The following is a 21,142-nucleotide window of genomic DNA, read 5'->3' as shown; positions in this document are numbered from 1 at the left end:
TTGCCACAAGGGTCTGCCATCATTTACTTTTGAACTGGACTGTGTGTTTACAGGCAGTTGCAACAGTGCGACTTTAGATCATTAGAATGCATTTGGCAAAAGCCACATAATACAGCTGAATGGATTTCTACAAATATGTAAATGCCACAGGAGTCCTCTTACATTTGGGAACTTTACAGTCCTATTGATCAAACAACCATAAAAAGGTAGGCTATCTTTCCCTATACTTTGAGAGGGTTTATCTAATAATCTACCAACAATGCCTTACAGCATGTCATGGAATGTTGTTTTTTTAATTGTTTTTTTAATATACATTTTTTATAACATTTAAACTTACAATACAGTAACAAAAAAACATATCACTACACGTACACTACCGTTCAAAAGTTTGGAGTCACTTAGAAATGTCCTTGTTTTTGAAAGAAAAGCAAATGTTTTGTCCATTAAAATAACATCAAATTGATCAGAAATACAGTGTAGACATCATTAATGTTGTAAATGACTATTGTAGCTGGAAACGGCAGATTTATTTTATGGAATAACTACATAGGCGTACAGAGGCCCATTATCAGCAACCATCACTCCTGTGCTCCAATACCACGTTGTGTTAGCTAATCCAAGTTTGTCATTTTAAAAGGCTAATTGATCATTAGAAAACCCTTTTGCAATTATGTTAGCACAGCTGAGAACTGTTGTTCTGATTAAAGAAGCAATAAAACTGGCCTTCTTTAGACTAGTTGAGTATCTGGAGCATCAGCATTTGTGGGTTCGATTACAGGCTCAAATTGGCCAGAAACAAAGTCCTTTCTTCTGGGTCGTGACTGGGAGACAATAGCCCCAGCGACATGCGGGTTAGTGGAGGGTCTGGCTGTCCCATCACGCTCTAGCGACAAGACTGTCTGCCAATTTGATATCACAAAATTTGGGTAAAATAATGTACTATTACATTTCTTACCCAGCAGGGGCACCCTTCTAACATAAGTTGTGCATCTATCTTGACATGTTCTCCAAAACACAAATGAGATATAATTAATTAAGTCCTGAAGGTATTGCTTTGCATATAGAATTAAATTATGTATTGGGAAGTTATATGTTGGTAAGAACTCTATAAGAGAGTATATTTCCTTCTTTATCAAATAAATCAAGCACAGATATAATATTTATTTCAAACCACTTAGGGAAGAACAAAGACTTGTTTTTAAAAACAATATCTTTGTTGTTCCACAGCAGGGCTTTGTGTGGGGAGAAGTTGTGGACATAACATATTTTTCATGCTAAAAGGGCTTTGAACAGTTTGATGGGTAATTTTGTTGGATAATAGTTGCATTTCCACAAAAATATGACAGGGAATGAAGTACCATATAGATTCAGCGCTAAGCATACATCTTTTTATTCAGTTTACTTATATCATATCAACTTCAAGCCCACCATCAGCTCCATTTTTTAAAATCCTTTTTTAAAAACTAGGCAAGTCAGTTAAGAACAAATTCTTATTTACAATGACGGTCTACCGTGGAACAGTGGGTTAACTGCTTTGTTCAGGGGCAGAACCACAGATTTTTACTTGTCTGCTTGGGGATTCAATCCAGCAACTTTTTGGTTACTGGCCCAACGCTCTAACCACTAGGCTACCTGCCGCCCACAATTCTGAGTTCTTTGAGCTATTCTAGGCTTAAATCTATCTAAAGTGTTATCAGGTGTTTCATTAATGTCTTCAGCTATTATAAGCCATGAATTTGTATATTTGTTTTGTAGCTCAGTAAGCTTATCAGCAATATCCAAAAATAAAGTATTATTTGAAGTGTGAGAATTGTATCCATACACATTGTAATAAAACAAGCATTATCTAGTTTGGAGATCAATATAACCCATCTCCCATCTTTGGACACACAAGACTCTGAAATATCAATATCATAGTACCAGCTGAGTGGTTAGAACCGTGACTATAATAAACAGTATTTCCCCGTTGCGATTTCCAAAAACTAGAATCTGAATCGCAGGAGTGAGTCTCCTGGAGTAGAATGAAATCTGCATTAGTGTTTACAAAAATAAAAGTGCTTTTCTTTTAGTTATGTTTCATAAACCCCTGGTGGCATTTAGAGAAACAATATTTAGTGCATTGAATTCAAAACGTTGCATAACCTGACAAAAAATAATAAGAAGAAGAAAACAAACAGTGTAGTGATATTAATAACTGGTTAACTAGTTGAACTAGTAAGCTAGGTAGCTGTAAGGAAACCTGAGCTTAGAGAAAGACCTGGACTACCCTAAACCGAGGTAGCTGTGATCAATACGATGAACCCGTATTCACATTTCCGAACCTGCTGATATAAAACGGGGGAATGTAAAAATGACAATCGCCTTATTACTCAAGAGTAATTTAGCTAACTCTTAACGTTTTCATTTGACTTAGAAAGAACAGGATGACATCGATTTCAAGTCAATCAAATCAAATGTTATTTGTAACAATTAACATTAACACAGGTGTAGAACTTACAGTGAAATGCTTACTTAACCAACAATGCAGTTTTAAGAAAATATCTATAAAAAGTAAGAGATAAGAATAACAAATAATTAAAGAGCAGCAGTAAGTAATAGAGGGGCTATACAGGGGGTACCGGTACAGAGTCAATGTGCAGGGGCACCAGTGTCGAGGTAATACGTACATGTAGGAAGAGTTATTAAAGTAGATAATAACAGAGAGTAGCAGCAGTATAGAAGAGGGGGGGGGGGGGGGGGGGCAATACAAATAGTCTGGGTAACCATTTGATTAGCTGTTCAGGAGTCCTATGGCTTGGGGGTAGAAGCTGTTTAGAAGCCTCCTGAACCTAGACTTGGCGCTCTGATATTGCTTGCTGTGCAGTAGCAGAGAGAAAAGTCTATGACTAGGGTGGCTGGAGTCTTTGACAATTTTTTGGGCCTTCCTCTGACACCGCCTGGTATAGAGGTCCTGGATGTCAGGAAGCTTGGCCCCGGTGATGTACTGGGCCGTACGCATTACCCTCTGTAGTGCCTTGCAGTCGGAGTCTGAGCAGTTGCCATACCAGGCAGTGATGCAACCCGTCGGGATGCTCTCAATGGTGCAGCTGTAAAACCTTTTGAGGATCTGAGGACCCATGCCAAATCTTTTCAGTCTCCTGAGGGGGAATAGGTTTTGTTGTGCCCTCCTCACGACTGTCTTGGTGTACTTGGACCATGTTAGTTTGTTGCTGATGTGGACTCCAAAGAGCAATGTAGCTATATACCTGAGCACAGTGTTTTCAAAACATTCAGTACTTTCATGACGTCCTGGCAATCGATCTTCTTTCCATCGACAAATGCAAAAGGGCCGCTGTAGTTAACTGAGGGATGTCTCCCTTCATCTCTACCGCTGTAGTTAACTGAGGGATGTCTCCCTTCATCTCTACCGCTGTAGTTAACTGAGGGATGTCTCCCTTCTTCTCTAGCCTCTTTTGCCACCGGTTAAAGTTTTTCCCTTGCAGCAGCATCTTCTGGAGTGAGAGCATATTTGATTCGTAGTTTATTCTCCACGAGAAACCTGGACTCTGTTGATAAAACGTTATTGGAGACAAGAGATCAAGTTGAGACATAGGACGAGGTGGATATGGTATAATAAGGCAATTTATTCAAGGGTAAAGATATCTGGCAAACCGTGCTGCACGGCCCCGTTCTGTCTGACTCGTATGGAATCGTCGGAAAAGAGAGCGCTAAACATATTGTACAGCTTATATATGCAGTGAATGATGTAGGTTGATCTGGTAGTCTGGCCTTCTGATTGGTCGCTCTGGGTCGTGGGTAGTCCTGTTCGGGCCTGGTATCGACGTTCCATTGGCTCTTAACATAGTTCTTTGTCTTGAGTCCCAACCTTGGAAAGAATGTGTATGTCTAATGTTGTTTCAGGGGCCTGTCCTGAGTGGGGGTGTGTGTGTGTCTGTGGTTGGTAACTAATGAGACCAGCATGTGTCTGGGGGAAAGAGGGGGTGTGTGCATGTTGTATAAAAGATAGCTTATGTTGAGAAGTTGTTATAACAAGTTTCCAGTATCTATTACAATTTCTTACAAATCCCCCTCTTCACGTCTTATAGACGTGAATAAACTAGTTAAAATTTGTCAGAAGACAAATTTTTGATTCCCCCTCTTCACGTCTCACAAGAGACGTGACATAAAAGTAAAAAAGACAAAGCTATGGGATAAAATTTGTCAGAAGACAAATTTTTAATTCCCCCTCTTCACGTCTCACAAGAGACGTGACATAAAAGTTTCTTAGTCCTCAAATAGATAGACAGGTCCAGCTTCCCCATCATCAAGCAATGGGAACATTTGGGCCCTTTCCTGATTAGGGTCTATGGCGGCAGTGATAACACGGCTAGCAAGCGTGCGCGCACATGGAATGCAACAGCATCCACAAAGTACAAGAATGCCCGCAAAAACAGAAATAGATACTAGGATAGAGGAAACCAGCGTCTTATATTTACCAAAAGCATCCATCCAGGAGTCCCACATAGTGGTATCCACACCTGAGTGTTGTTTCATCTTACCATTAAGGGTACGAAGTCCCTCCAATGCTACAGTCAGACTCCCATCCGTAGCTGTGTTGTTGGGAATGTAAGTACAACACTGCTCACCAAACATGGCACAGACCCCCCCACGTTCAGCCAATAACATATCAACCGCGATTCTATTTTGAAATGCCATCAGGGATGTGGCTGCCAATTGTCCATGGACCGCCTCGAAGCCTTGTTGAGTCCAATTGCCCAGTTTCTGGACATTAAAATTAATGTAGTTAATTCTGTCCACATTTTTATTAACTGTACACCACCAGCAAAATGATGATTCAAAACCCGCGGCTACTTGGTCAACCAATTTATACTCATCTGGTACCCCCCTGGGGACGCCAATTGCATCAATGTAAGTTGGGTCCCCAGCAGAAGGGCCCACCGTGCGCTTGGTCCTGTTAGGCCAATATTCAGGACCCAGAGCTTGTATACGGGTGAGCAGATCTTGGACGCCTATGGGGTAAACAGAGATGGGCAACAGAAGAGTTACAAGTGCACAGGTACCAGTGGCATTGTGGGGAAGTCTGTCAAACAGACTAGTTCCCCCACACCACCACCACACATCAGCTCTAGACACTGGTTTAAAGATTGCCGTGAGCATGTGAGTGTACAAGCACCAACTAGCAGGGAGCTTACCCAACAATGCCCCTCCAACTGTCATGGTTATGCATGTGAAGTTAGCTCTAGCCACACTGGAGGAGAATATCGGTTTCTTGACCACCGTGGTGACTACTGGATAAACAGCGTCCCACTGTGAACACTTCTCAGGTGGGTTGTCTCTGTCCATAAGGGGCATTAGACAGTCTCCGGTAATGGCGGCTGGGACTATGCGGAGCAATGGTCTAGCTCCCATGCAAACAACACAGCTTTCCAGGGTCGTGTTAGCTGCTTGTTCGGTCAATAAAAGCCAATTGTTAGTGAAACCTGAGATTCCGGTGACAGTAAGAATGGTATCATCAGGGGTGGTAGGAGTGGTGACCATATTAATAGGACCCCAATCTCCCTTCCCCTTAGATGTTAAAACAGTAAACCGGTCAGAAATAGCAGAGGGCTGAGCCTGCTGTGTAATGCAGATTTTTAATGGCCAGTAGAGTAGATCCTTGCTAGACTCTACATGTGGTGCTAGTATAAAATCCTGACAACCCGTCCCAGTACCTGGTCGGATAATTAGTGATAGACCCCAATTATGCAATCCAGTCCTAGTCAGTGACAATCTTTGTCGCCAGACAAGAACTGCTTGCCCTGATGAATAACTGGACCAGACAGGACCAGTCTCAGCGACCAGGCTCTTCCATGACCACTCCTGAAACCCCCCTTTTGTCATATACCAGTTAAATCTGGTGTACTCCAGAGCATGCCCTCCCCGGCCATTCCTAGCTTTTCCCAATACCCCCCAAGGCAGTGTAATGGTGGTGGTCGCATTAGCGGGTACACATAAGGTGGTGCTTCTGACCTTTGTTGGAGTGCATGGTTGGTCTGTGGTTGTAGTGCTACGTTTGTGTATAGCGGGACTGGTGAGATTGAGGGTAATGTTAGTCGTGACATTAGTAGTTGTATGATGTGAGAGGGGTGGATGTGTGAGCTGTTGTATAAGCCATGTGAAAGTTCCTAGGGACACTCCAGTAATGATTATGAAAATAACAAACAAGGGACCTGAAATTCCCAGTCTTTCCCAGGGAGTGAGATATCCCGGTCCTAGGTGAGTAGCCTTAGTTCGTGGAAACTGGGGCTGGCGTCCCATTTTCACCGACTAGGGTTTGTTTGGTTGGAGTCGAATTGAGATTGGCCAAATCGGCCCTGACTTCAGTCAGAGTTCTGGAAGGCGTTGGGGCTGGTGTGCAATGTGTAAGGTGGTGCCAAGGTGCGCCTGATTTACCTTTGACCTGGACTGAGTGTGAAGTAACCTCCTTCACTTCGTACGGTCCAGTCCACCTGGGTTCCTGCCACTTTCTCTTGTGGACCTTAACCTCTCTGGGGTCGCGGGACGCTAGCGTCCCACTTGACAAGCACCCCCACCCCCCCCCACCCCCCCACTGATTAGCATCGCTAGCATAGCGTCACAATTAAATAGTAGCATCTAAATATCATTAAATCACAAGTCCAAGACACCAAATGAAAGATACAGATCTTGTGAATAAAGCCACCATTTCAGATTTTTAAAATGTTTTACAGGGAAGACAAAATATGTAAATCTATTAGCTAACCACGTTAGCAAAAGACACCACTTTTCTAACTCCATCAGTTTCTTACTCCATCAGGTGCTATCACCAATTCGGCCAAATAAAGATATTGATAGCCACTAACCAAGAAAAAACCTCATCAGATGACAGTCTGATAACATATTTATTGTATAGGATAGGTTTTGTTAGAAAAATGTGCATATTTCAGGTAGAAATCATAGTTTACAATTGCACCCACCATCACAACTCGATTAGAATAAATACAGAGAGCAACGTGTATTACCTAATTACTAATCATAAAACATTTCTTAAAAATACACAGCTCACAGCAATGGAAAGACACAGATCTTGTGAATTCAGACAATATTTCAGATGTTCTAAGTGTTTTACAGCGAAAACACAATAAATCGTTATATTAGCATACCACATGTGCAAACGTTACCCGAGCATTGATTCAAGCCAAAGAGAGCGATAACGTAATCATCGCCAAAATATATTAATTTTTTCACTAACCTTCTCAGAATTCTTCCGATGACACTCCTGTAACATCATATTACAACATACATATAGAGTTTGTTCGAAAATGTGCATATTTAGCCACAAAAAAACGTGGTTATACAATGACAATACTAGCAAAACTAGCCTGAAAATGTCGGGCGCCATTTTGGACAGTGATCTGGCGTAATGAATAACTAATCGTAAACTTTACTAAAAAATATAGGGTGGACAGCAATCGAAAGACAAATTAGTTCTTAATGCAATCGCTGAATTACATTTCTAAAATTATCCTTACTGTGCAATACAGGGTTCGCCAAGCGAAGCTATACCAAAAAAAATGGCGGAATATGCGTTTAAAATTTTTCGACAGAACAACGATTTATCATCTTAAATATTTCTTACTATGAGGTGATCTTCCATCAGAATCTTGGGCAATGTATCCTTTCTTGGGTCTAATCTTCTTTTGGTCGAAAGATGTCCTCTTGTCCGTCGAAATGCCCACTAACGTTCGACCGGGACCCCGAAACGTGCCCGGCGCTTCAAAGTGCATCACAAAGCAATGCCTCAAAATCGCACTAAACGGATATAAATTGCTATAAAACGGTTTAAATTAACTACCTTATGATGTTTTTAACACCTATAACGAGTAAAAACATGACCGGCGATATATTACTGGCTAAACAACAGCTTGGAAAGAGAGCAGGTCCGACGTCCATCGTGCGTCAGGCGCAGGGAGCAAAAGAACGGTACATCCGGTCTTTGGCCTTTTATACAGGCCCTGATTGCGCAATCGACTCCATTCAAATTGTCACCACTTACTGACATCTAGAGGAAGGCGTGGGCAGTGTTTGTATCCTCATAGCATTTACAGGACATTAAAACTGACCTGGGACCAGAGGCCAAGATTTCTGAAATCTCACTCCATATCAGGAAAAGTGCTGTAGAATGAGTTCTGTTCCACTCAGAGACATAATTCAAACGGCTATAGAAACTAGAGAGTGTTTTCTATCCAATAATAACAATAATATGCATATTGTACGAGCAAGAATTGAGTACTAGGCAGTTTAATCTGTAGAGCAAATTATGCTAATGCGAAACAGCACCCCCTATATCCCCAAGAAGTTAACCCTCACCCAGTCACCAACCTTTACCTTCAGTGGTGCCGGATCTCCCGTCAGCTCCCCCTCTTGGACCTTGTGAATCTGTTTGGAGAGAGCTGCAGAAAGTTCCGTCAGTTTTCTCACATATTCAGACATTACAATTTGTTGTACATCAAGGGCGGGCATATGACCTCCCTCCCTTGGTGGACCAGGCATGACTCTACCAGTCATTATCTCATGAGGAGAGAGATGGGTGCCTGCACCTGGCGAGGCTCTCATGGCCATCAACGCCAGGGGCAGGGCTTCGACCCATGTCAACTTCGAACCTGCACATACCTTAGCTATCTTAGCCTTAAGGGTCTGATTTGAGCGTTCCACGAGGCCCTGCGATTGGGGCTTGTACACTGACCCACTGACCCAAATTTGTGTACAATGCCAAATCTTTCCTCCACCGGTGTTTGTTACTGAAGTGGGATCCGTTGTCGGATCTGATTTGCCTGGGGACTCCATACCTTGGTATGAGTTCGGTTTGCAGCCACTTAATGACCGATTTTGCATCCTCCCTTGCTGTTGGTATTGCCTCAACCCATTTAGAGAACCTGTCTACCATAACTAACAGGTACCTTTTTCCATTTGTCACATTATCTTGCCCCATATCTGTGTAATCTATGCTGATGTCCTGAAAACAAGCATTTGGGACTGGGTATGAACCCATGGGCGTTTGATATGGTTTCTTTGGATTGTGGCTACCACAAATGCTACACTCGTCACAAAACAAATCTGTCATGTCTTTCATGTGGGGGTGCCACCAGATGTGGGACACCTTCTGTAAAGTCTTTAGTTTGCCTTCGTGTGTGGGCCCATGAGCTTCTCGTATTAGTTCTGGACAGAGGTTTGCAGGGGCCACTAGTCTGCCATCATGGCATCTCCACAGTTCATCAGGTCCTTTGGTGGCCCCTTTCTGTCCCCATACTGAATGTTCATAGGGTCCTGCTGAGAACTGGAGTTCTTTTATGTGTTGCCCTGTGAGCTCAGTCCGAGCTGGTTGGATCTGTAGTATCATTTGTCTCGGGGTGTAACCACCAGCTTTCTTGGCTGCTTTGTCAGCTGCATCATTTCCCTCGCTGACTCTGTTTTTCAGTTGTTGATGTCCTTTACACTTCATGATGGCCACCTTCTTAGGTAGTGAGACTGATTTAATCAGTTTTTCCATCTGTGTCTTGTGTTTGATTGGCAGGTTCCCTGTGGTGGTGAAGTTGCGTCTAACCCATTGTGGTCCATCAGTATGGACTGCTCCATGAGCATACGCTGAGTCGGTGTAGATGTTTACAGTCTTTCCTTCAGCTCTTTCCAGAGCTTGTGTCAAACCTATGATTTCAGCTAATTGGGCTGATGCAGGTTGTGGGACGATGGCAGATTCCAAAGTCACATGTGATCTATCTGGAAGCTGTTGTACCACTGCGTATGCTGCTATGTTCCCTTCCTCTCCTCTATAGCAGCATCCATCTGTGTATAACCATAGGTCCGGGTTGGTGAGTGGTTCGTTCCCCAGGTCAGGTCTCAGTTTCAGTTCTTGTGCAGCTCTTTCTGCGCAGGAGTGGGGTAGACCTTCTTCAGCATTGAGTGCGTCTGCCATGTTTTTGTCAGTGTTGACAAATGTGATGTGTGATTGTGTGCATTTATTCTGGATTTTCGTTTTTCTTTCAGCGCTGAACGTGAATTCTTTGCTCATCAGATATGCTGCAACCCCATGGTGGGTGTGGATTTCCAATGGATGGCACATTACCAGGTGGGCTGTTTTTTCAATAGCTTTTGCCACTGCAGCTACATACCTGGAACATGTGGTTTGTCCTACTTCGATGTGGTCCAATTTGGAGGAGTGATACATCAACACTCTTCTCTCCCCCTCTTGTTTCTGAAAAAGGATGGATGATGTGAATCCTTCTTTTTCAGAAACATCCAGATGGAATTTGTTTTTGTAGTCAGGTGATGTCAAGGCTGCTGCCACTGAGAGATCTGTTTTCAAGAGTGCAAAAGCCTTTGATGCTTCAGTGGTCCATGTCAATGACGAGTGTAGGTTCCTTGGTCCCGCCTCTCGCACTATTTCTCTCAGTGGCTCAGTTCTGGCAGTGTAGTCTGGGATGTGTGTTCGGCTGTACCCTGTCAAGCCAAGGAAAGACAACATTCCCGACACAGTGATGGGGCGTGGATGATGAAGTATAGAGTCTCTGTGGGTTTTGGAGAGTCCTGCTCCTTCTCCCGAGATTTCTCTGCCAAGGAAAAGGACAGTTCTGCGACAGGACTGGACTTTGCTCATTTTGACTTTGTATCCTTTGACGGCCAGGAAGTCCAGTATTGTTTTTTGTCATCTGTAGGCAGAGATCAGAAGTGGGAGCCCCCAGCAAAAGGTCGTCTACATATTGGATCAGTATCACACCTTCTGGGATTTTCAACTCTGCCAGGTGTGTTTTAAGGATGTGATTGAAGATTCCGGGAGAACACCTGTAACCCTGTGGGAGAACCGAATAAGTGTACTGTTGATGTTCGTACGTGAAAGCAAAGAGTGGCTGTGAGGCTTCATCAAGTGGGATGCTGAAGAAAGCATTAGCCAGATCCACCACCGTGAAGTATTGGTGTTTTGGAGACAGATTGCTCAGAGTGATGTGAGGGTCAGGGACAGGTAGGTCTATAGGTGCAGTAACGTCATTTACTGCTCGGAAGTCTTGAACCATCCGGTATGTTTCTCCTCCAGCTTTCAGCACTGGTAGGATCGGCGTGTTCCATGGAGATACAGTTCGATAGATAACCTGTGCTCTCAGTAACCCATCAATGGTCGGTTTGATCCCCATGGTCTGTTCAGGTTTCAAACGGTATTGAGTTCGGTAAACAGGTATTTGATCTGGGTTCAGTAGAGTGATGGTGACCGGTGCCACCTGTAGTTGGCCCACATCAAAAGGGGTGTGAGTCCATATACTTTCATCTATGGTGGAGATCAATGCTTTGGTAGATGGGTGGTCGGTGTATGGCTTACCATGGTGTCTTGGCAGGGTCAGTCGTTCTGGAAGACAGTGTTCTTCAGTGTCAACAGTCATGAACCTCCACATGTTTTCAGTGGTGGCCTTGTGTATTCCCGGTGTTTGGGTGGGTTCCCACTGAAGTTTGGATGCTCGTCTGATCATAGGGCCCAGGCTCCTTGCTTCGAAACCGTTTCCCACTGCCAGTGTAACATGGGGAGCTGACTCCTCCCCTAGTAGGTACCAGGATTTCAGATGAGGTGGTAGGATGACTGGTGCTGCCACCCCCTCTTGTCCACACACAATGGTGCAACACCTGATGGATGGCGTTAGGTGCATCATGTTCTCATCCCAGTCATCGGTGTATGTGTTCACGTCATGGTCTGTCACATTCAGTGTACAGTGGATTCCAGCTTGCGGGGTTTTGTATGGGTGTAATGCATAGATCTGTGGCTTCAGTTGATTGAACTTAAACTGGACCTCCGGGGTCCCAGGACCTGTCTCTATGCATTTTAGCCAATGGATTTCTTGTGTTGCTGACAACACAGGGGTTGGAATGATGGGTAGCATTAGTATTTTGACGGGATGAACTGGTGTTGAGGGAATAGGATCAATGGAGACCTCAACGCCATTTTCTGTAAGGTATATCGAACATTGCAGTTTACACAGGAGATCCCTTCCAAGAAGATTGATAGGACAGTTGGGGCAGTATAGGAACTGATGCTTCAGCTTAGATGGGCCCCAAGAGAAGAGTAACGGAATGGTTTTCTTTTGTGCTTCGGGTGTTCCTGATACCCCCACCACCTGTATGGATTCCGAAGAGAGTTGTTGACGGGATCTGATAGCAGAGTATGTACACCCTGTGTCTACTAGAAATTGGTGGGTCACTCCTTCCACCTCACACAGGACTGTTGGCTCTGTGTGGAGAGGAAAATGCTGCCCCCCTCGCCCGTCTGGTAGTGGTGGGCAACTTCAGGACCATGGGGTATATTCGTCAGACATGCCCTGGAAAGGAGGAGGTGGTTGCTGATTTGGGTCTGGGTTTGGGTGATTGTATGCAGGTTGCTGGGCTGCACGTGGTTGGTACATCATTGGCCTTAGTCCCCCTCTCGGTCTAGGGGCGTATCCTCGTGCCCTGTTTGCCATCCAATGTTGTTGGATCGATGTTACTGGGTATGGACACTGGCGGGCCATATGTCCCATTTGTTTACAATTGAAACAGCCCCCCATGGTGAAGAGTATCTTGGTGATTGTCCCCATGGTGGCTGATATGGTTGTTGTGGCGGTTGATAGTACGGTTGTGCTGCCATCGGGACAGGTTGTTCCATCCTGGGTGCTGGCATGGGAGGTCCCTGTGGTGCCATGGGTGGTTGTTGTTGCTGTATCATTTGTGAAACCGTTTTTTCAATGATTTGTGAGATGTCTGGTTGATCTTCAGCCACCATTTGTTTCTTCGGTTTATCTCCTTTCTGGGCCTCTTTCAGTTGTAGTTTCAAAAGTTGTACCTGTAGGGACTGGACTTGTGTTTCAGCCCCTCCCTTATCCTTGTTGTATTGGGTGATGTGGTGATGCACATGGGAGTTGAACTGAGCCTGGGGAAGTGCCATTAACCCCACAGTGCCTCTGAGTTTGGTACGGACCTCGTTTGGAGCTCCGCTCACCACCATCTCCTTCCACATGCTGACCGTGGTGGCAGTGTGGTCATATGGTTCTTCGTGGACAGTTCTCCATGTGGTTTTTGCTCTGTCGAGGTAGGCTGCCGGTTGTTCCCCTGGATTGATGGTGAATGATGAAAGGGTTGCATGGTTTCGTTCTGTGGGATATGCCCTTCTCAACACTGCCCACAATTGTGCTCGGAAGTCTCCCTGGGCCAGTGCAGCCGGGGCTGTGGCAAGATCTGCATCTCTTATCAGAGCACTCATGGTGGTATGGTCTGTTGCTCTAGCCAGAAGGGCCCTCATGTCACCTAGACAGAGCCGTAGACCTGAAGTCAGTGTTTGCAGTTGAAGGAGCCATGCAGAGGCACCCCCATGCAGGCTGGGTAATTGTTCCATCAAAGTGGTAAGGTCTGTCATTTTCCAGGGTTGGTATTCTTCATGCCCTCCGTCCGGAGTGGGCCTCAACGGCATCTGCATCTCCGACCCTCCCCGTCCACCATGTTGGGGATCCCAGTCTGCCCTGGACGAGACACCCCTGCTGCTCTGTTCCCTGAGACGTACGGACTGTCTGATAGGTTCGACCAAATCCGTCACCTTTCCCATCATTACCCCTTCTATATGGTACGAGCCCCCTCCACGTTCAGCATCTTCTAACATAGATTTGGCCAGTGCCACTGAGTCCCTGATGTCTCGCTCCACCTCCTCTTCATCTTGTCCTGATCTGTTCTCACCTTCATCGTCCTTGCTGTGGTTTCCTCTTAATGAGGCCCCAGAGGAACATTGTCCTGGTGGCGACCATGACCCTTCAGTGACTGTTTGACTATCCCCCCGTGTTCTGCTTCTAAACCAGTCTGGGTTTGGAGTGGAAGAAAACTGAATCAGCTCTCTGTCTTCTCTCTTCAAAGGGCCTGGTTGAGACCCACCACCCCGTCCTTGTGGATAGGTAAATAGAGAGCCACCATGTCCCTGTAGTGAGGCTGGTTTCGAACCCTCACCACGTCCTTGTGTGTGAGATCTATCCCTTTCCTCCCTTTCTCGATGATCAGTTCTCTCTTCACACATGAGTTGCCCTTCTTGGATCCCCAAAGTCATACTACCTTTTAGGTGTCCTTCATGCACCACAAACACCGGTGCCTGTACCACAGCAGGGGTCAGAAAAGGGTTTTGAGGGAGGTGGGTAAATGGATTTTGAAAATAGGGAGGTGGTGTTATTTTCTCTCCCTGTGGCAGTTCTGGGTATAGATGGGTTGGGGCCGATGGAGCGGCTGTGGTGGCAGGTGGGGCGTCATTATTGTTGGACATGCCCTCTTTGGTGTCAGTTGGGGCTCCAGTGACCACCCCCATCATGTCAGGTTTTCTGTATGGGAGTGCCCTTCGGATTTCTTCAATTGCCCACGTTCCTATTTTCAGCTCAGCCTCTGCTCTCTCCCTATGTTTTGTACCTTCCTTTTTGAATAAGTAGTTCTTATTCCTTTCAACTTCACTTTCTATCCCTTCCTTCACTGCTTCCTCTAGTTCTTTCTCCATAGTAAGGAGTTGCCCTTTTGATGGGGCAGCTCCACTAAGGTAACCTGCCTGTGTCCATTTTAGCCTCACTTCCTCCCACACCTTCTTTATTGTTTTATACTGTATTTTTCCCCCTGCTCTGTCCTTTATTCTCTGATCTAAGTATTCATTGAATTTGTGTTTGGGGACGATGGTCGTGGCCATTTTGTCGTTAAGCTATGTCTGGGTCTATCACTATCTTAGTATACTTTAGCCCGTCACTGGTCGAAACCAGCGAAGTATCCTTGGCGCTAACACAGACCTTAACCTTGCGTCCCACCCTCGTGCACAAAGAATTTTATTGCCGTGTATTCAATGAATTATTTTTCCGTTTTCCAACAATATTTCAGCTATATCTTTTTGGAACAATATATTAGTATATTCAAGCGCTCCTAAAATAATTGTAATAATAATTTTAGGAACTATTTTCCAAAAGTTATTATTGTTATTCGCTTATTCGATTAATTAAATATTTTGCCAAAATATTTCAGAAATGTCCTTTTGGGACAATATATAAGTATACTCTAGCGCTTCTAAAATAATTGTCAAATTAATTCTAGCCCTTAAGGAATTACCAACAGCACAAGAGGGAAAAATCAAGTCAACTTTCAGCGCGGCGGCTGCACAACGGCCTAAACTTTTTGACTCGGCGGTCACTTTCAACACAGCCTCAATTTAACATATCAGTAATTAGTAGCAATCAGTCTCGTGGAACGTTCAATCACTCACATTAATTTGGAGAGTTTCAGGTTTAATACCTTCTACCATTAATCTCGAAATGTCAAGCTCAGACTTATTGCTGATGCTTCTAGTGGGATGCCATTCCCGCTAGGCCCAGATTTGCTAATACAACTTGAACATACAATATCACATTAGATTCCTCACGGTAACACCTAGCTGATCAACTATTGCCCGGCTATATGAACCTTATTTTTTTTTTATTTTTTTTATGGTCCTCACGGTAACACCTAATTGATCACATCAACTATTGCCCGACTATACGGACCTTTTCTTTAATTATGAATTCCTCACGGTAACCCCTAGCTGATCAAATCAACTATGGCCCGACTATATGAATCCTTATAAAGCTTATTCCTCACTGTACATCTAGTCAATCAAATCGACTAATGCCAGATTATTTGAACAAGTCTTGACCTATTATTACTCAGATATCTTTACACAATGCCTTCAGTTACGGACAGTTTTCACATAAAATTTAACAGTAATCCAATACTCACCCTCAGAAACACTGATCTTAATTTGGGTAATGACTATAATATAATATGCAGATTTCGATTTAACAGGTTCTGCTTACCTTTTATTTGTCGAGCTCTTTGATCAGTATCCTGAGGCGAGTTGAACCACCGAAATGCTCCTGATTACAGGTCACCCCCTCTTCTGGAATCTTTCTCCAACTCGTCTCTTCTCCCATCAACTTTACTGGACCGAATTCAAAGGTTTTAACAAACCATCCTCTGCATACCAAGTTTTGTTGATAAACGTTATTGGAGACAAGAGATCAAGTTGAGACATAGGACGAGGTGGATATGGTATAATAAGGCAATTTATTCAAGGGTAAAGATATCTGGCAAACCGTGCTGCACGGCCCCGTTCTGTCTGACCTCGTATGGAATCGTCGGAAAAAGAGAGCGCTAAACATATTGTACAGCTTATATATGCAGTGAATGATGTAGGTTGATCTGGTAGTCTGGCCTTCTGATTGGTCGCTCTGGGTCGTGGGTAGTCCTGTTCGGGCCTGGTATCGACGTTCCATTGGCTCTTAACATAGTTCTTTGTCTTGAGTCCCAACCTTGGAAAGAATGTGTATGTCTAATGTTGTTTCAGGGGCCTGTCCTGAGTGGGGGTGTGTGTGTGTCTGTGGTTGGTAACTAATGAGACCAGCATGTGTCTGGGGGAAAGAGGGGGTGTGTGCATGTTGTATAAAAGATAGCTTATGTTGAGAAGTTGTTATAACAAGTTTCCAGTATCTATTACAATTTCTTACAACTCCTTCGGTTCTTGATTCTCATTGTGAACCACATGATGGTTGTCCGCGGAGATCTGTCATCCCTTTGATTTCCCAGGCGGCGCACCACGTCGACGATGTCCAACTGCTTGTCTCGAATCCTGGGCACGGAACGTGCAAAATAGAGGGCTTGCAGTTGCGTCACAAATCACCTACCAACCACCGTGTTGGAAGACCAGTCAGTCTGGTAAAAGTCCTCCAATCGCCCACATGGCTGGTTGCGTATTGCTACCACTGGAAACGTCAGGAAGATTGCCCAATATTTAGTTTTTTAAAGACCGAGAAAAGGTAACGTAAACTCACGTAAACTCGTACATCGCCTTGGTCCGTACAATTGCCCTTATTTTAGCGCCCCAAAAACGTAATACTTCCAGATCAACTGTCATGTCAATACCATACCAATTTCTCCCCTTTCCAACATTATCAATTACATGACCTAAACGCTGCCCATTTCTGCATAATTCAAGCAGGCAATGAGCCCCATCGGGTCTTTTTAAAAATGGCGGGTGGGGAAGCGAAACTAATGCGTGATAGTGAGAAGGAGAGATGTTGTGTGGGAAAATTGCTTTTTTTCACTCGATCTGTCCAACTTATCACCTTATCGCCTCTAAAATGTAAATAAAACACTATAAAGAGTTTATATAATGTGTCATTACCTATTTGAAGGTTTGTGTCGAATTTGAATCAGGTTTTTAGGGCGGTGCTAAAGTGATCTTAGAAGTAAACAGCGGCTTTGAGAATGTTGATCGCATGCAATGATGACGCAAAAAATGACTAGGTATCCCCCCCTTCCCCCGTCACTGTCCATTTCTTGTTTTTAAACGATGAGAGAAGTGCTACACCTGGTGGAGAGAGATTGTAAGACAGAAATAGTTGCTTTATGCATGCTGTACGTTACGACATGACACGTCACGATGTAACGGAGGGTCCGTTTTTTTCAACTTTTCTCCAATACTATAGAGCCGTTACCATGTCGATCAACGCTTGAATTGAAACCTAGTTCACACCCCCGATTTTGAAGTCAACACAGTCGCTACAATGGGGTGAGTGGGGGTGAGTTTACGTTAGGCAGTGGGATAACGTAAGTAATATATTTTGAAAATTAGCAAAAACGATGTATTACATCCGGCCGTGATTGGGAGTCCCATAGGGCGGCGCACAATTGGCCAAGCGTCGTCCGGGGTAGGCCTTCATTGTAAATAAGAATGTGTTCTTAACTGACTTGCCTAGTTAAATAAAAGTTCAATTAAAAATGTATTATTAGCTAACTTGCTACCGAAACTTAGTCTGCAAGCTAACGTAATGTTCGCTAGTTAGCTAGCTAACTTTACATACTGTATAGTTAACTAAGTGAATTTTATATCACCTGCTTGCTAACTTCATATAAGCTAGTTAGTTATTTTGATGTATTTATCGTTGTACCGTTAACTCCAAATGCATTTGTAGCTAACGGAAGAGGGTGAAAGGATTAACGTTAGCTAGCACTGCCAGCTGTCAGAGAAGGGAGAGTAGGCTACTCTGGATAAGGCAGGTACATTTCTGGGAGAACATTATGAAAAGATTCTCCAGTTCCATTCCCTAGCGAGAAGATAGGCAACATAATATTCAGTGCTGTCTAATTTGAGTATAATGCAGCCTGTTTCTTTGGGATGTTTTCTGTCGTGAAACCCTGTCTGCAGATGAACAGGTCCAAATTAATGTCCCAAGAGAATACGAGTGCATCCTTGTATACCATGGATTATGTATACCTAGCTATGTTCGCAAATGTTGTAAACAAAAATAGTGTTTAAAAGTATAAACCTATTACAACTGGAGCAGGCCAACCCTGCTGGTTGTGCACCACAGGCACCTTAATTGTGGGGGACGGGCTCTTGGTAATGGCTGGAGTGGGAATTGGTGGAACGTTATTAAATACGTGATGCCATTCCGTGTATTATGTTCCAGCCATTATTATGAACTGTGCTCCCATCAGCAGCCTCCACTGGTGTGCACCGCTTCTGTTCCAACCAAGTACTAACACACCTGATTCAATGTATCAAACCTAATTAGTTTATAATTACGTGGGCTATTGCTGGGCTGGACAGAAGTCTGCTTCAACCAGTAGATCAGGTCTCAGTGGGGGGGGTTGGCCACCTCCTGGTATTGACTTGTTGTTTTTACTGAAATGTCTAACCTTTACATGAGTTAGATTACTTGTACACTTTGAAATGATATGAAAGTGTTGATTATTTGAAGTTAAGTGTTAAAACTTGTTTTAATTATTAATTTAACTATTATTCAGGATGAACTAGTGTTGAAGTTGATTAATCCCAGATCACAATCTTTAAATAAAGAGGGGAAGGGAATCTGTCTCTAATTAGTCTATTTCTGTGTTGTTTTATTTGATTGTCACTATTTTTTTCGGGATAACAACCATGTGAACCCATTTTGCAGCTGATAATGACCTACAGCAGACGTAGGCCTATGGCAGTGGTTCCCAACTCCGGTCCTCCTCAGTACCCACAACATCACACATTTTGTTGTAGCCCCGGACAAACATACCTGATTTAACTTATTTAGGGCCTGATGATTAGTTGACAAGTTGAATCAGGTGTGTTTGTCCGGGGCTACAATAAAACTGTACCTTTGGGGGTATATTCGAGGACCGGAGTTGGGAACCACTGGCCTACAGATGATGGCATTTAGCCTTATGGACATTTGCAATGCACTCCTTGACACTGTGCTTCTGAAGCAGAGAATAGCTTAACTCACACATTGTTTACATGCTGTTCAGCTATATGTTCTCAATTTAAAAACGATACCATTAGACAATGCATATAAGGCTAATCATTATACTGAATTTGTACCTGCCTTGTGCTGACATGAAATTATTAGCAAATCCAACTCTTGTAATCTAGGTGGAATCAGGAGATGATGGGGTCCTTATCTTAAAACACACAAACTACTACCACCAAGTTCAATAACAGATACTTTTCTGCAATAAGGTCTGAGTGGCACTTGGAGGTGTCACTGTGATAATGAAGATGGTTTGCCTAAGACTACCACAACCAATTACATTGTCTATGGCTAAATGTGTTTAAATTGTAAAGAAGAAAAGTTGGGCTATAAGAAATTATTTTTATTCAATGGGGCTAGGCAAAGCAGAGATGACACAAACTTTTCATTTCACCCATACAACAACATTATTAAAGTACAGTATGTTTACAGTATCATAAACAATAGTCTTTTACACGTTCCAAATGACATTGTATATATTGATATGGTTTAAGGGGGCACTTTTGTCATGACGACAAGGTGAAAGTGCTCTCCTCAAATGGCACAACAGAACTCTGATGTGACCAAAGCACAGCAATATAACAACCATCTTGTGTAACTGAGGGATGTCTACTTTCATATCTGGAAAAGGATGAAATAGTACAAGTAGAAACTGATGCTGCTGCAGCATTGCTCATCTTCACTGTCGACATGGGTGTGGTTGCCATGTTGCCATCTTGGACTTCAAAAGGTATGAACCCACATAAAGCCCAACATGGCAACCACATGTGGGGTCAACATGGATACTGAGGACAACTTTATGAGAACCTTCTGGTTATCCTAGATGGGGGTCCAAGTGGTAACCATTCTTTAACCCACCTGGGATAAAACCTGGAGCCCATGTGGGTTATCACACAGTTGCCCACTGGGGTCCCTTAATAAGCTCAACATGGCAACCACACTTGGGGTCAGCTTGGATACTGAGGACAAAACTTTGAATATCCCTTTTGGGTTTACCTAATGTGGCCCATGGAACAGCCCTCCATTAACCCTTATGGGCCCCACATGGAAATGTTGGCTGGGCTGGTTTTCAATTTAAAAAAGTTTTCATGAAACTTACTCATTAAATTGACAAGAAGGGTATTTGTTTAGCTGCATTTAGTCATGGCTACCTTGTTTTGAGCCTGGTAAGTGTGTTTCTCATTGTTAGGTTTTTGGGTATTATGACTCATACTGTGGTACTCTATTGTTCCCGCAAGTGCACCATCAGAACAACTCCTTGACTCAATAAAGCCAAACCCTTGAATTTCGCAATTGTGAAATACACAGTGTTGCTCACTGTACTTTACTGTATGTATACTTGAATTATCGTTTTTCAACGGGAAATGTGCAAAAATGAAGTGGGACTTAAAAGTAAATAAACAACATTAACAAATGTATGGTGCTGATTGATTGAAACTGAGTGGTCGATCAGGTAAGGTATCTCTGTTCTTGTTTCTGACAATAGAGGGGAGTGTCCTTCATGTATATACCTGCAACTGGTTTTGCTGTATACTGTAGGTAAATTCTTGCTCTACCGCTATGCTGTTTCACAAACGTTTGTAACGGTGGAGAACACTTCAGGGGATCATTTGGTCTCCGCATCGTCTGAGAAGACCACAGAAAATATCATACCTTTGTTTTATAGACTATTATGTGATTATATAATTAACGTTTTGGCAACCTAATTTTTACATCAGTTGGCACACACGATGGATACAAATCAAAGTCAACGCTTATATTAGCCTATAATAGTCATACGGAAAAGGTAA

Source organism: Salvelinus namaycush, chromosome 17 (assembly GCF_016432855.1).
Source record: "Salvelinus namaycush isolate Seneca chromosome 17, SaNama_1.0, whole genome shotgun sequence".
Classification (NCBI taxonomy): Eukaryota; Metazoa; Chordata; class Actinopteri; order Salmoniformes; family Salmonidae; genus Salvelinus; species Salvelinus namaycush.
Note: the sequence above shows the minus strand (reverse complement) of the source record.